Here is a 12,361-nt window from a genome sequence, read left to right on the forward strand (position 1 = left end):
CTTGAATATGGAAAGAAAGGAAGGGGGAATGTTGAGTGAGGGGAAATCATAAGGGACAACTCTACAGAAACCAAATCAGAGAGAAGGTTCCTGTTGTCAAGAAGACTTCAAAGAGGACAGGTGTCTTCCACAGCCTCAGTGGACTTCAGGATTATATGTGCAGAGTGATGCTCATTTTTTAAAAATTTTTTCTTCAGAATGGAGAGAAGACAGCATAGCCTAATAGATATTTTCCATATCAATTTTTTTCTAGCTCTGTCATTTTCTGACAGGCATTTCCTATAAAGATTTGTGAAAAATATGAGCAGAGTCAAATCAACAGGTATGAATGACATTCACCTCTGAATGATGAAGTGATTGGTATATTAACAGAACCAATTATTATTCAAAAGCCATGAAATAGAAAAAAAAAGCAAGCGTGGTTAAAATCTGCAATAAAGTGATACTGGAAATTTGCCTTTTATCATATCTTATTAAAATAAAGGAAAAATTGTCGAGAGTAAAAGGATCTGGAAGTGTCTAGTTGACAATGACAGCATTAAACAAGAGAAATCAAGGCACATATATTTAGTATGTTTTCCACAGAAATAGAAAATTAATAAGTGAGAGGAATACAATAAAAGGAATCTTCTGGAAAGAATCGAGAATATCCTTATTAGCTTTGCCAGTGCTACTAATTTGGATGAAATTCAAATTGACCATTATACAGATTAAAAAAAAAAACAGGAACAGAACAGGATAAAATTGCAGAGGAACAAGAGAAAAAAGCAAATGGCATGACTATAAAATGGGCAAAGAATGGCCATATAAGGCAGAAAGTGACCTGGGGTTAAAAATGACCGGGAGTCAGAATGCTGTCAGTAATATTATCAGTGGTATTTATTGAGCACTTACTGCGGGTGGGGCCCTTTACTAAGCTTTTGGGAGAGTAGATTGATTAATATGTGTTAGCAAAAACGCCATTCTAGTTTTGGGACACACAAATACACATACATAGACATGGCATATCATATAAGTAAATATACACACACACGCACATATGTATATATAGATATGTATATGACTTATAATAGCTGGGAAATAAACATTCTGCCATAATCTGCACTGGCAAGACACTTACAAGAGTATTGTCCAGACTTACTCTTTTGCACTTTAAAAAGATGAGGAGAAACTCGAGACAGTCCAGAGAAATGATAGAAATGATTAAAGGGATGAAATTAATTCCTGGGAGAGAGAAAATTAAAATAGTTGTTTAGCCTGACGAGAAGGCTATGGACATCTCAACTGTCTGCAGGCATGCGAAAGATTTTCATTAGTAGAACCCCAACCAGTTGTCCTCCATCTCCAGAGAGGTCTAAACAAGAAGAAATGAGTTAAAATTAAAAATAAAGAAATTGAAGGGAAAACCTTTTTGCCTAGCAGAAGAATAAAACACAAGTCTAGGTTACCAAGGCTTTCCAATCTTGGGTATTCTAAAAAGAGGACTAGGCTGTCTTGAATTCACAGTTCCCAACTTTTCATTTTGAATGCAGGGTTGGTTCTTTTGCAGGCCGGCCCCACAGGACAAATTTGGGGTGTTTGTGTTCGGGGTTGGTGGGGAGGGGGAAAATGAGGGTTTTCATCACTTTCCCTTCCTACCTCAAATTGGCACCTATCCCTGGATTGCACAGTCAATCATGTTTCTGGAGAAGAAGTACTTATCAGATGATTTGTCAAGGTCTCTTTTAGCCCTATTATTTCTGGATTCTAGATTTGGAATTTAGAAAACATTTCATATTTGATATTATCATGTAGATTCAAACTGGGGGAAATGATCCAAGATGATTATTAGCAATAATAGAACTTTTGTTGTGCTTATCTTCCAAGGAGTTTGGTGGAGGTAAAGAATTACTGATGAAGAGAGCAGTACGGTCTAGAAGAGACAGGATTGGGTGTCAGGAGACCTGGGTTCTAATCCTAGCTCTGCCACTTGCCTGCTGTGTGACCTTGAGCAAATCACTTAAATCCTCTATGCCTCAGTTTCCTTATAAGTAAAATTGGGATGAAATACCTTTTCTCCCTCCCCAGTGACTGTGATCTCCATGCGGGACAGGGGCCGTGCCAAACTTATTGTGATGTATCTACCCCAGCTATTAGCACAGCACTTGGCCCATAGGAACCACTTAAATATCACATTATTATTATTACTGGACATATAGCTAGGAATTCCTCCTAAGAACCCTTCATATATCTGAAATCAGTTAAGTAGTCATTGAGGTGATTGTATTTATTAAATGCTTACTGTGTACAGAGCACTCTTCTAAGCACTGGGAAATTATGTGCAGGTGAGAATTAGATATGGTCCCCGTCCCTCTGGAAGTTCACTCTGTCTCCTCCTTTTCAGGCTAAACAAAAGCCCTTTAATTTCCCCTCACAGAATGTAGTCTTCATCCCTCTAGTCCTTTGCTAGGGGCTCAAAGCATATTGCAATCATGCTTTTATTAAAAGACTCAGTATGCTTAAATGCTCAGGCTTTTATTAAAATGTTAAATGGGCTGAAAGCAAAAACTTCTGTTTTTCACAGTCATATAAATGGAAATATGGTACTCAGAGAGCCACTCTTTTCTGCCAACTGCCATCTTGCTGAGAAGTATGTGGGAATTTTTTCCAATGTGGCTGGAATTAAAGACCACTGGCCACTGCAGAAACTCCCAGTATGGGCTACTTCAGCTGTAGTAATGGGCACAGTAGTTAGTTGGTAAACCTCCCCCACTCCTCTCCTTCTTCCTTCCTTCTGCTGTCGTTTACCACGACAGCTGTCGGGCCGCCTCTACCCTCCCAGCCAAAACGGGTCAGTAATTCGGATCCTCCTCATCCCATTTTTGTGAGGAAGGACCGGCCCCTCTCCCCCAGTATCTAAAGCAGGACGGTTAGTCGGCCTAAAATAAAAATCATCGGTGAAAAGTTACTAGAAGACCTCATGAAAGATGGCCTTGTGTCACCAAAAATGGACCCGTATATATCTATTTCAAGAAAAGGAAATATACGTTCAAAGAAAGTGGAAGCAACCTATAACTTGGGACATTTTAAAACTAGACTAGACAAAATGATAGAAGTATATTGTAGGAAAAAAATCTTGCCCTTGACACTCTGCTATATGAATTGGATACAAATTATCTTTCCCAATTCTAACTATGACATCTTAAAGCTATTCTTCTTTAAGTTATCAGTCAATAAAGCTGTCCTCTGAGATACAGTTAGCTATACACGGAAGGAATCTAGTGCTTTAAGATAAAGTCAAAATTAGTTTGGATAGAGCCAGTTATTAATGTACCATTTGAGGTATATCAATTTCAAAGATGTGCTATTTCTTTTCTCAAAGAAGGGCAGAGAGGAACTGGAGTGTAATGTTTCTACCCAGTTTTGAGATGCATACATCATTGGAAAGCAAGTCTATAGCAGAAGAGATTTTCTGAACATCCCTAATGGTGTATGAATCAGTGGAGCATAGGCAGGCTTTCCTCAGAGGGACGAGAGAGAGTGCTCCCCAGTTCTCCGCAGCAGCACCTCAATCTGACATTTGTAGACTTTTAGCCCCTGCAGCTGATACATGTTTAAAAGATTTTCACTCACACTGTTTTGCCAATGGGATACGCTGTATTCACCAGCTGGGATTTTCACGGGTTCTGCAATTTCCTACTGCTTTTCATTGGATTCTGGTCTCTTTCTGTTTCCTTTATATTAGTAATGATTCCAGAATGATGGACAAGGGCTCAAGCTTCACAGAAATTTAAATATCGCTTTTTTCGTAGTTTTCTTCTTCCCATTTCTACAGCATCCTGTCTACTAACATTAACACCCCAGCTCCAGGTGGGAACAGAGACATTTGCCTATATGGGATTCTTTGACCCCTAAAAGTCCTTGCTCAATTCTTGAGCCTTCCAGACTTAAGCCCAGCTTTAAGTCCACTGAGCCTTACAACATCTACAAAGACAACTGTTTAAGGGCTCGGGCAACCTTCTCTTTTCCTCAAAAGCAAACAGAACACAGAAAGAAAAAGTATATTCAGATCCCTGATTTCTCTTTGTAATTCAAACAGGGGAAAAAAATGCATTTAGGGAAAAATCTTTCCCTAGTGTTTTCTTGAAGTTGCCAGTAAAATAGAATGAAAATACGGAGTAGCAATGTGAATGTGAGCTATAGGAAACAAGGATAACTTACTTGCATTAAAAAAAAAGGATTTCTAAATAACACTTAGTGGGGATTATAATGAAGGAATTCATATTATTAATATTAACATCATAATAATGGCTTCATTAAACATTTACTATGTGTTAAGCACTGTGTTAAGCATTGGAGTAGGTGCGAGGTAATCAGATTGGATAAAGGCCCCGTTCCACATACTACTTTCAGCCTAGTAATAATAATAATAGTAATAATGGCATTTACTAAGCGCTTACTATGTGCAAAGCACTATTCTAAGCTCTGGGGAGGATACAAGGTGAGCAGGTTGTCCCACGTGGGGCTCACAGTTTTAATGTCCATTTTACAGATGAGGTAACTGAGTTATAGAGAAGTCAAGTGACCTGCTCAAAGTCACAAAGCTGATAAGCGGCAGAGCCGGGGGGGTAAAGTAGAAGGGACTGAAGCACGGAGAAGTTAAGTGACTTTCTAAGGTCCCAAAGTGGGCAAGAGGCAGAACAGGACTAGAATCCAGGTCTCCTGACTTCCGGTCCCAAGCTCTTTCCACTAGGCCATGCCCAACGAAAGAGTCAGATGGTTTAGCAAAACCCCATGCCACTTCAGGTAAAGCCAATCAACTGCACAGTCTGCTGTCAAGATGCTCCTTTTCCTCACTCTCCATTCCCCTGCAACTCTAAACTAGAGCTCTATAGAAGTAGGCAGCTCAATATTGGTTCCTGATTGCTGAAGAGAAAGAAGTGCCTCTTGGCAACACCAAGGATGTCTAGCAGCTCTATATCGGAAAGCAGTGCTCATCCCGAATGGTTAAGGGGCTAGAAAATTCCACTTCTATTTTTCATGTGTACAATGGGAAAGAGACGATCTTTTTTACCACCTAAGGCACACGGATGAAATCCCACCATCTGTAGCACCGATCTTCTAAGTAAATCACTACAGATGTGGGAATTTATTTGTATATTAATATACCGGAAGTTCACATCTCCTCCTATTTCCTCCTGCCTTCCAGATGTCTCTATTTGGATGACCCACTGACACCTCAAACTTAACTCGGAACGCCTCATCTTCCCATCACTGGGGATGGCACCACCATCCTCCCCGTCTCGTGAGCCCATAATCTTGCCACTCTCCTTGACTCATTTCTTTGATTTGACCCACATATTCAAACTTCCACCATTCGGTTCAACCGTTCATTCAATCACTCAATCGTATTCACTGAGACTGCACGCACAGCACACTTGGGTGAGTACGACATAACGTATAACAATATAACATATAACCTTAACGACGTCACTAAAATCCACCCTTTCTTCTCCATCCAAACTGTTACCACATTGGCCCAAACACTTATCCTATCCTGCCTTGATTACTGCATCGGCCACCTGCTGATCTTCGTGCCTCTTGTCTCTCCCCACTTCAGTCCACACTTCACTCTGCTGCCTGGATCACTGCTTTTTAAATGGCATTGGTTAAGTGCTTACTATGTGTCAGGCACTGTTCTAAGCACTGGGGTAGATACAATCTAATTGGGTGGGACACAGTCCATGTCCCGCAGGGTGCTCAATCTTAATCTCCATTTTACAGATGATGTAGCTGAGACACAAAGAAGTTAAGTGATTTGCCTAAGGTCACAAAGCAGACAAATCGTGGAGCCAGGACTAGATCCCAGGTCCTTCTGACTCCCAGGTCCGTGCTCTATCCACTAGGCCACTCTGCCTCTACAAAACCATTCAGTCCATGTTTCCCCACACCTCAAGAACCTCCACTGTGTATTCATCCGCCTCCGCATCAAACAGAAACTCCTCACCATTGACTTTAAAGCGGTCAATCCCCTTGCCCCCTCCTACCTCACCTCACTACTCCCCTACTACGACCCAACCCTCACCCTTCACTCCTCTTATGCTAATCTTCTCACTGTACCTCGAACTCATCTCTCTCTCCACTGATCTCTCACCCACATCCTGCCTCTGGGCCTGAAACGCCCTCCTTCCTCAAATCTGACAATTACTCTCCCTGATGTCAAAGCCTTATTGAAGGGTCTCCTCCAAGAAATCTTCCCAGACTAAGCCCTCCTTTCCTCTTTTCCCTCTCCCTTCTGCTTTGCCCTGATTAGCTCCCTTCATTCATCACCCCTCCCAGCCCCACAGCACTTATCATAATAATAATGTTGGTATTTGTTAAGCGCTTACTATGTGCAGAGCACTGTTCTAAGTGCTGGGGTAGATACAGGGTAATCAGGTTGTCCCACGTGGGGCTCACAGTCTTAATCCCCATTTTACAGATGAGGTAACTGAGGCACAGAGAAGTAAAGTGACTTGCCCACAGTCACACAGCTGATTAGTGGCAGAGCCGAGATTTGAACCAATGACCTCTGACTTCCAAGCCCGGGCTCTTTCCACTGAGCCACGCTGCTTCTCTAAAATAATTCTAGCAACCGCGAAGGGACTCAAACCCTCAATCTTCTGATCCGGAATCAGACGCCTTATCCATTAGGCCACACGGTCGTATATGCACTTATGAACATATCTGTAATTTATTTATGTATATTAAATGCCTTTCTCCCCCTCTAGCCTGTAAGCCAGCTGTGGGCAGGGGATGTGTCTGTTATGTTGCTTTATTGTTCTCTCCCAAGAGCTCAATAAAGTGTTCTGCACACAGTAAGTGCTCAATAAATATGACTGACGGAATGACTGACTCTCACTTCCAATATATATAATATTGGCCTCCACAAGGGGTTTGATAATGGAGGTTACAGTTGTAGATATTGAAAGAGTAGGGAAAGGGAAAAAGGGAATTTAAGATACTTGGAGTGGAGTGCAGTGTCACGGTCTTCATCGTGTTAGCTAGGAGATATGGGGCAGAGGAACTACGGACCCCCATTATCCTCCTGCCACCTGCCAAACCCACGCTCCTGGGCTAAGCCAGTGCAGGGACATGGGGATTAAAGAAAAAGGACAGAGAGAAGGAATTTCCCTTCCTCGCTGTCGGCTGTCTGCTTCTGGATCTCACAAATATGTAGTTATTAGGACAGTGTGTTGACTCTCTTAGGCCAATCAATGAATCAACTGTGTTTATTGACTGTGTGCAGAGCACTGTACTAAGCGCTTGGGAGAGTATGATATAACAGAGTTGACAGATACATTCCCTGCGCACAACAAGGCCACTAGAAGCCATTTTAGTGTACTGTTTGGTTGTAGAGCACTAAATAGTTCTCCGGGATCTTGAAAGAATTCACATTCCTTCAAAAATACCAGGAAATGACTTGGCACTGGGGAAGATCTTGCTTGTTTTTTGGATACGCAGCCATCAGATGAGACTCAGAGAAGGTACTCTACCTAATCTTTGCCCTCAATTATCCTCTTCAATCTCAGGCTACAAATAATGGCATAGGAAGACTAATTGATATTTGACTATTGACAGAGGGAGCTCAGTCCTTCTTTTTAGCATTTGTGGGATGAAAGAACATGTAAACAACGCTTGCCTTCTGTGACCAGCTTTTTCAGATCACTTATGCTGGGAAAGATTTGTCTTAGGATACAAAGATGAGTCTGGAGATTGGTTAGTTACCTTCCAGCGTGCACAGGGGCATGTCAATGGCTGTTTCCTCTCCATACCTTTATTCTCACCCTGCTGGAAGCCTATTAATACTCTTACACTTGAATCTGAAGTGGGCTAGGAGGCCGTCAAGAGCTTGAATGCCCAGATGTCCATTCTCTCTCAGCCCTTTGTTATCATCATCTCCACCATTATTATTATATTTTATGCTAACGCTAATAGGCTGGTGCTTTTCCCATTCCCTCACTCTTCCTTGTTCACCCTCTTGGTTCAATCCCGGGTTGTCAAATTAAGGAGAAAGGGAGCAGCGGAGCGGAGGTCTGATTCCGAAGAGCGCTACTTACTCCCAGAAGGCACTTCCTCGTCCATGGGTCAGTGAGTTGAAACACTCAGCAGTCACTGAAAGGTTGTCGGTTAGTAAAACTCAAGGTCAAGCAATTAGTATCTGGACAAGATCTGCGGTTGAAGCTGGGAGCCCTGCGTATGCAAGTGTATTTTTACATGTATCTGTACATGTATGTTAACTAGGAGAATGATATGTGTAGTCCATCGTAGCTGGACGGCGGTATGACCAGAGAGGGAAGCAGTGCACCAACGAGGATTCCTGATATTTCCAAAAGAATGGGAAGGGGGCCACAAAGGATACTCTCCAGATGAATTTTAAAAAGAAGAGGCATAAAAGCAACCTGGGACACCACACGTGGTTTTCAAGCAATTCCAGGGATTCTAGACAGCCTCGTGTGAGCAAAGCCCTGCAATTTATAGCAGCGCGTTTGAAATTAGCAAAGAAGCATTTTTATGTATTTATTTATTTCACATTTCCCAGAGAAATGGCCAGCAAGATAAAGAATCAGCTCAAGAGGGGACTATGCATTTAAAATGCCAGGAAGCCCTTCTTCACTCCTTCACCTTTGTTGAACAAAAGAGAGGCCAAACAATGAAATGAGATTTCTTTTTCTCTTGATTGCTATCAGAATAAATGAAACAACAGGAAATTAGCACCTAGTGTTCCTTATGAAGGACTATGACAGGAACAATTTCAAAATCCCCAAGGTGCCTTGGTGGGAGAGAGGGCAGCACAAATAGTTCAGAGCTCAAAAGTAATCAAGAAAGCCATCATTCAAAATGTTGGGTTATACCATACTGCCCCCACCTGACAATAGCCAGTAGACTTGACCCAGAATCAGACCCCTGGCCAAGTGGTGGCATGAGACAGACAGAACTGTCACTTATTTGGAAATGAGGACATATCACTGATCTCTCCAAATAAGTGCTTTTCATTCATCAAGTCCCGTTGTTGTTCACGAAGGGGGAAAATTCCACAATTGGGGCATCAATGACCAGTCATCACCTCATTATAAGAGTTGTAATCACGTCTAAATGAACACGGTCATTACTCCCTCCGCCCCCTCTGCCTCCTTGGGGGTCGAGGTCTGTCTCGCACCAGAAGGACGAGGCGGAGGCTGGAGCGACAGCTGCAGCCATGGGTCTCTTGCAGCGTTTTGCCCTAACATTTACAACACTGGGAGGATAGTGGCTCTTGGGCTTCCTACGGATAGCCTGGCCGCAGAGGTGAAGAGCCTGGAAACAGCTCCCTTAGCCATAACGTACTGTGACTATTGTTTTTAATCTTGTCTTTGTTTCTTAGTTGTTTCTGTTGGATTTCCTGTTCTAATCTTCCCATTTGTGTCCATCTTTGCTTCTCCTCTGCTGCTGCTTTTCTTAGAGTGTGAGACTCTGGGGCCAGGAATCCTATATGACTATCCTCCTCGTACCTTTCCCCACCACTGGGTACAGTAGAGTGGTCTGTCCACAGTAGGTGCTTGATAAATACCATTGAAAAAATTAACATATCAATATATCAATGTTGAGGCTTAACAAAGCCCCTAAAACTATACAACAGAGTGTTAATGTCAAGGCTACATGTTAACTAGCAGGATCCCCTGAAGAGCTCAGAAAAAGGATTTACATAAAATGGTATGTTTTTCCTCAAAATATCATCAATGCCTTTATTCTCTGAACAACCACCAGGTTCACAGTACTCTTTACAGTGAGTTGAGAAAGCTGCAAGAAGTGCAGTTAAAATAAGGCCTAACCTTTTGTCTTTGGAGGGGTAACTCAGAAAAACAGCATTAAGGCATATGCATATAAAAGACAGACAATAAAAACTAAGCACAAAGATCTGTTCACTGGTACTTTGACAATGCTTGTGATTTTTTTTTCTTTCTATAATCAATTGCATTTATTCTAGCTAGAACAACACACCAAATTCTGGGGGGAGTGAGATATAAATAATAGACATATCCCTGCTCTCAAAGAGTGTACAATCTAGGGGGAGTCAGATACTAAAATGATGTATTGATAGGCGGAAGAAGGGAAATGGCTATGTATATGAGTTAATGTTCAAGTAACAGGGTGGATTAGATACATTCACAGAAACTGCTACCTGGGGTTGTGAATACACAAGTGCACAGTTTGCACAACACTGCTGTGAGATGGTACTTGCAGGGATTAAGTGGGGACACTAGAAATTACCTGGGGATGGTCTCACTGAGGAGAGGTGATTAGAAAGAGCTCTGCAATGGGGAGAGCCGTGGGCTCACAGATTTGAAGAGGAAGGGAGTTCCAGGAAAGGGGAAAGGTGTAAGCAAGAGGTCAAAGGTGGAAAAGATGAAAACAAGACACAGTGAGAAGACGAGTTTGAGAAGGGTAGAAGGCTGGGGAGTAATGAGAGAAGGGGGTAGACAAGCAGGAGGTGGAGAGAGCTGAGAGAGTGCCTTCAAGTCTACGGTCAGGAGTTTCTAGTTGATGCAGAGGGCAACGGGTAACCTAAAATGTTGGGAGATGAACACAGAATGACGTTTTGGGAAAATGAACCTGACAGAGTGAGTTTGTACTAGTGAGGGGAAACCTGGAGAAAGGCAAATGCAGTAGTCAAGCTGGGAAACGATGCATTCCTGGTCCACTGTGGTGGTCATTTGGGTGGAGAGGAAGAGGTGGAACCTGGAAAGATTGCAGAAGAAAAAGTGACAGATTTGGTAAGAGACAGACTATGGGAGTTGAAAGAGAGGGAGGAGTGAAGGATTACGGCAAGGTAGCTCGTTTCATAGTTGGGATGGATGGCAGCGTTGACAAATGTCATAAAGGCGGAAGAGAGGATTTGAGCTTGAGGTGTTCGTGGGACATCCAATCAGGGATGTTTTGGAGTCAAGAGAAAGTGTGAAATTACAGAGGGGTGAGATCGGGCAGGTGAGGTAGATAGATTTGGGAGTCACTGGCAGAGAGGTAGTAGCTGAAGCCACGGGTAGGGATGAGTTCCCTGTAAAGTGAGAAGAGAAGGGGGCCTAGAACCGAGCTTTGAGTGACACTCACAGTTAGGGGGTGAGATGCTGAGGAAGGGCCATAGCATTTCTGGGATCTACTCCTACCTTTCCATATAAAAAGGCACTGCCCTGGCCCAGGTGGATGTCATATCCAGGCTTGACTCCTCAATCGGCCTCCTTGCTGGTCTCTCACATCTACTCTCTCCTCTTTTCAGTCCACACTTCACCCTGCTTCCCAGATCATTTACCACATCCTATCCCAACTGGATTACTGCATCAGCCTCCTTTCTGACTTCCCAGCCTCCTTGCTGGTCTCTCACATCTACTCTCTCCTCTTTTCAGTCCACACTTCACCCTGCTTCCCAGATCATTTACCACATCCTCTCCCAACTGGATTACTGCATCAGCCTCCTTTCTGACTTCCCAACCTCCTGTCTGTCCCCAGTTCAGTCCATACTTCACTCTGTTTGCTACCCGGATTATTTTTCTATAGAAATGTTCTGGGCATGTCACCCCCCTCCTCAAAAGTCTCCTGTGGTTGCCTATCAACCTCCGTATCAAGCAAAACTCCTCATTATCGGCTTCAAAGCTATCACTTCACCTCCCTTCTCTCCTACATTCCAGTCTGCACACTTTGCTGCTCTGGTGCTAACCTTCTCACTGTGCCTCGTTCTCGCCTGACCTGCCGTCGACCCCTGGCCCACGTCCTACCTCTGGCCAGGAATGCCCTCCCTCCTCAAATCCACGAAACAATCACACTTCCTCTCTTCCAAGCCCTACTGAAGGCTCGCCTCCTCCAAAAGGTCTTCCCAGACTAAGCCCCTTTTTCCTCAGTTCCCCCTCCCATCCACGTCACCCTGACTCGCTCCCTTTGCTCTACCCTCAGTCCCCCCTCCACAGCACTTGGGTATATATGTAACATACCTATAATTCTATTTATTTATAGTAATGCCTATTTACTTGTTTTGATGTGCATATATCTATAATTCTATTTATTTATATTTATGCCTATTTACTTATTTTGATATGTACATATCTTTAATTCTATTTATTTATATTGATGCCTGCTTACTTGCTTTGATGTCTATCACCCTCCTTCTAGACCTTAAACCCAGTATGGGCAGGGATTATCTCTCTTTATTGCTGAATTGTACTTTCCAAGCGCTTAGTTCAGTGCTCTGCACATAGTAAGCGCACAATTAATGCGATTGAATGAATGAATGAATTTTCCTAAAATGCCATTCTGCTTGTCCCCCAACTCCACAAAAACCTTCAGTGGTTATCCTTTCTCTCTGCATTAAACA

General features: G+C 42.9%; 1 non-coding gene across 1 annotated transcript; it reads right to left on the reverse strand.

The window, feature by feature from the left end:
* Nucleotides 1-6,610: 6,610 nt before the first annotated feature.
* On the reverse strand, nt 6,611-6,683 carry TRNAR-CCG. The gene has a single exon. It is a non-coding gene; the product is annotated as a tRNA-Arg (tRNA).
* Between the last annotated feature and the right edge of the window lie 5,678 nt (nt 6,684-12,361).

The sequence above is a fragment of the Ornithorhynchus anatinus genome, chromosome 11 (assembly GCF_004115215.2).
Source record: "Ornithorhynchus anatinus isolate Pmale09 chromosome 11, mOrnAna1.pri.v4, whole genome shotgun sequence".
In the NCBI taxonomy this organism is placed as follows: domain Eukaryota; kingdom Metazoa; phylum Chordata; class Mammalia; order Monotremata; family Ornithorhynchidae; genus Ornithorhynchus; species Ornithorhynchus anatinus.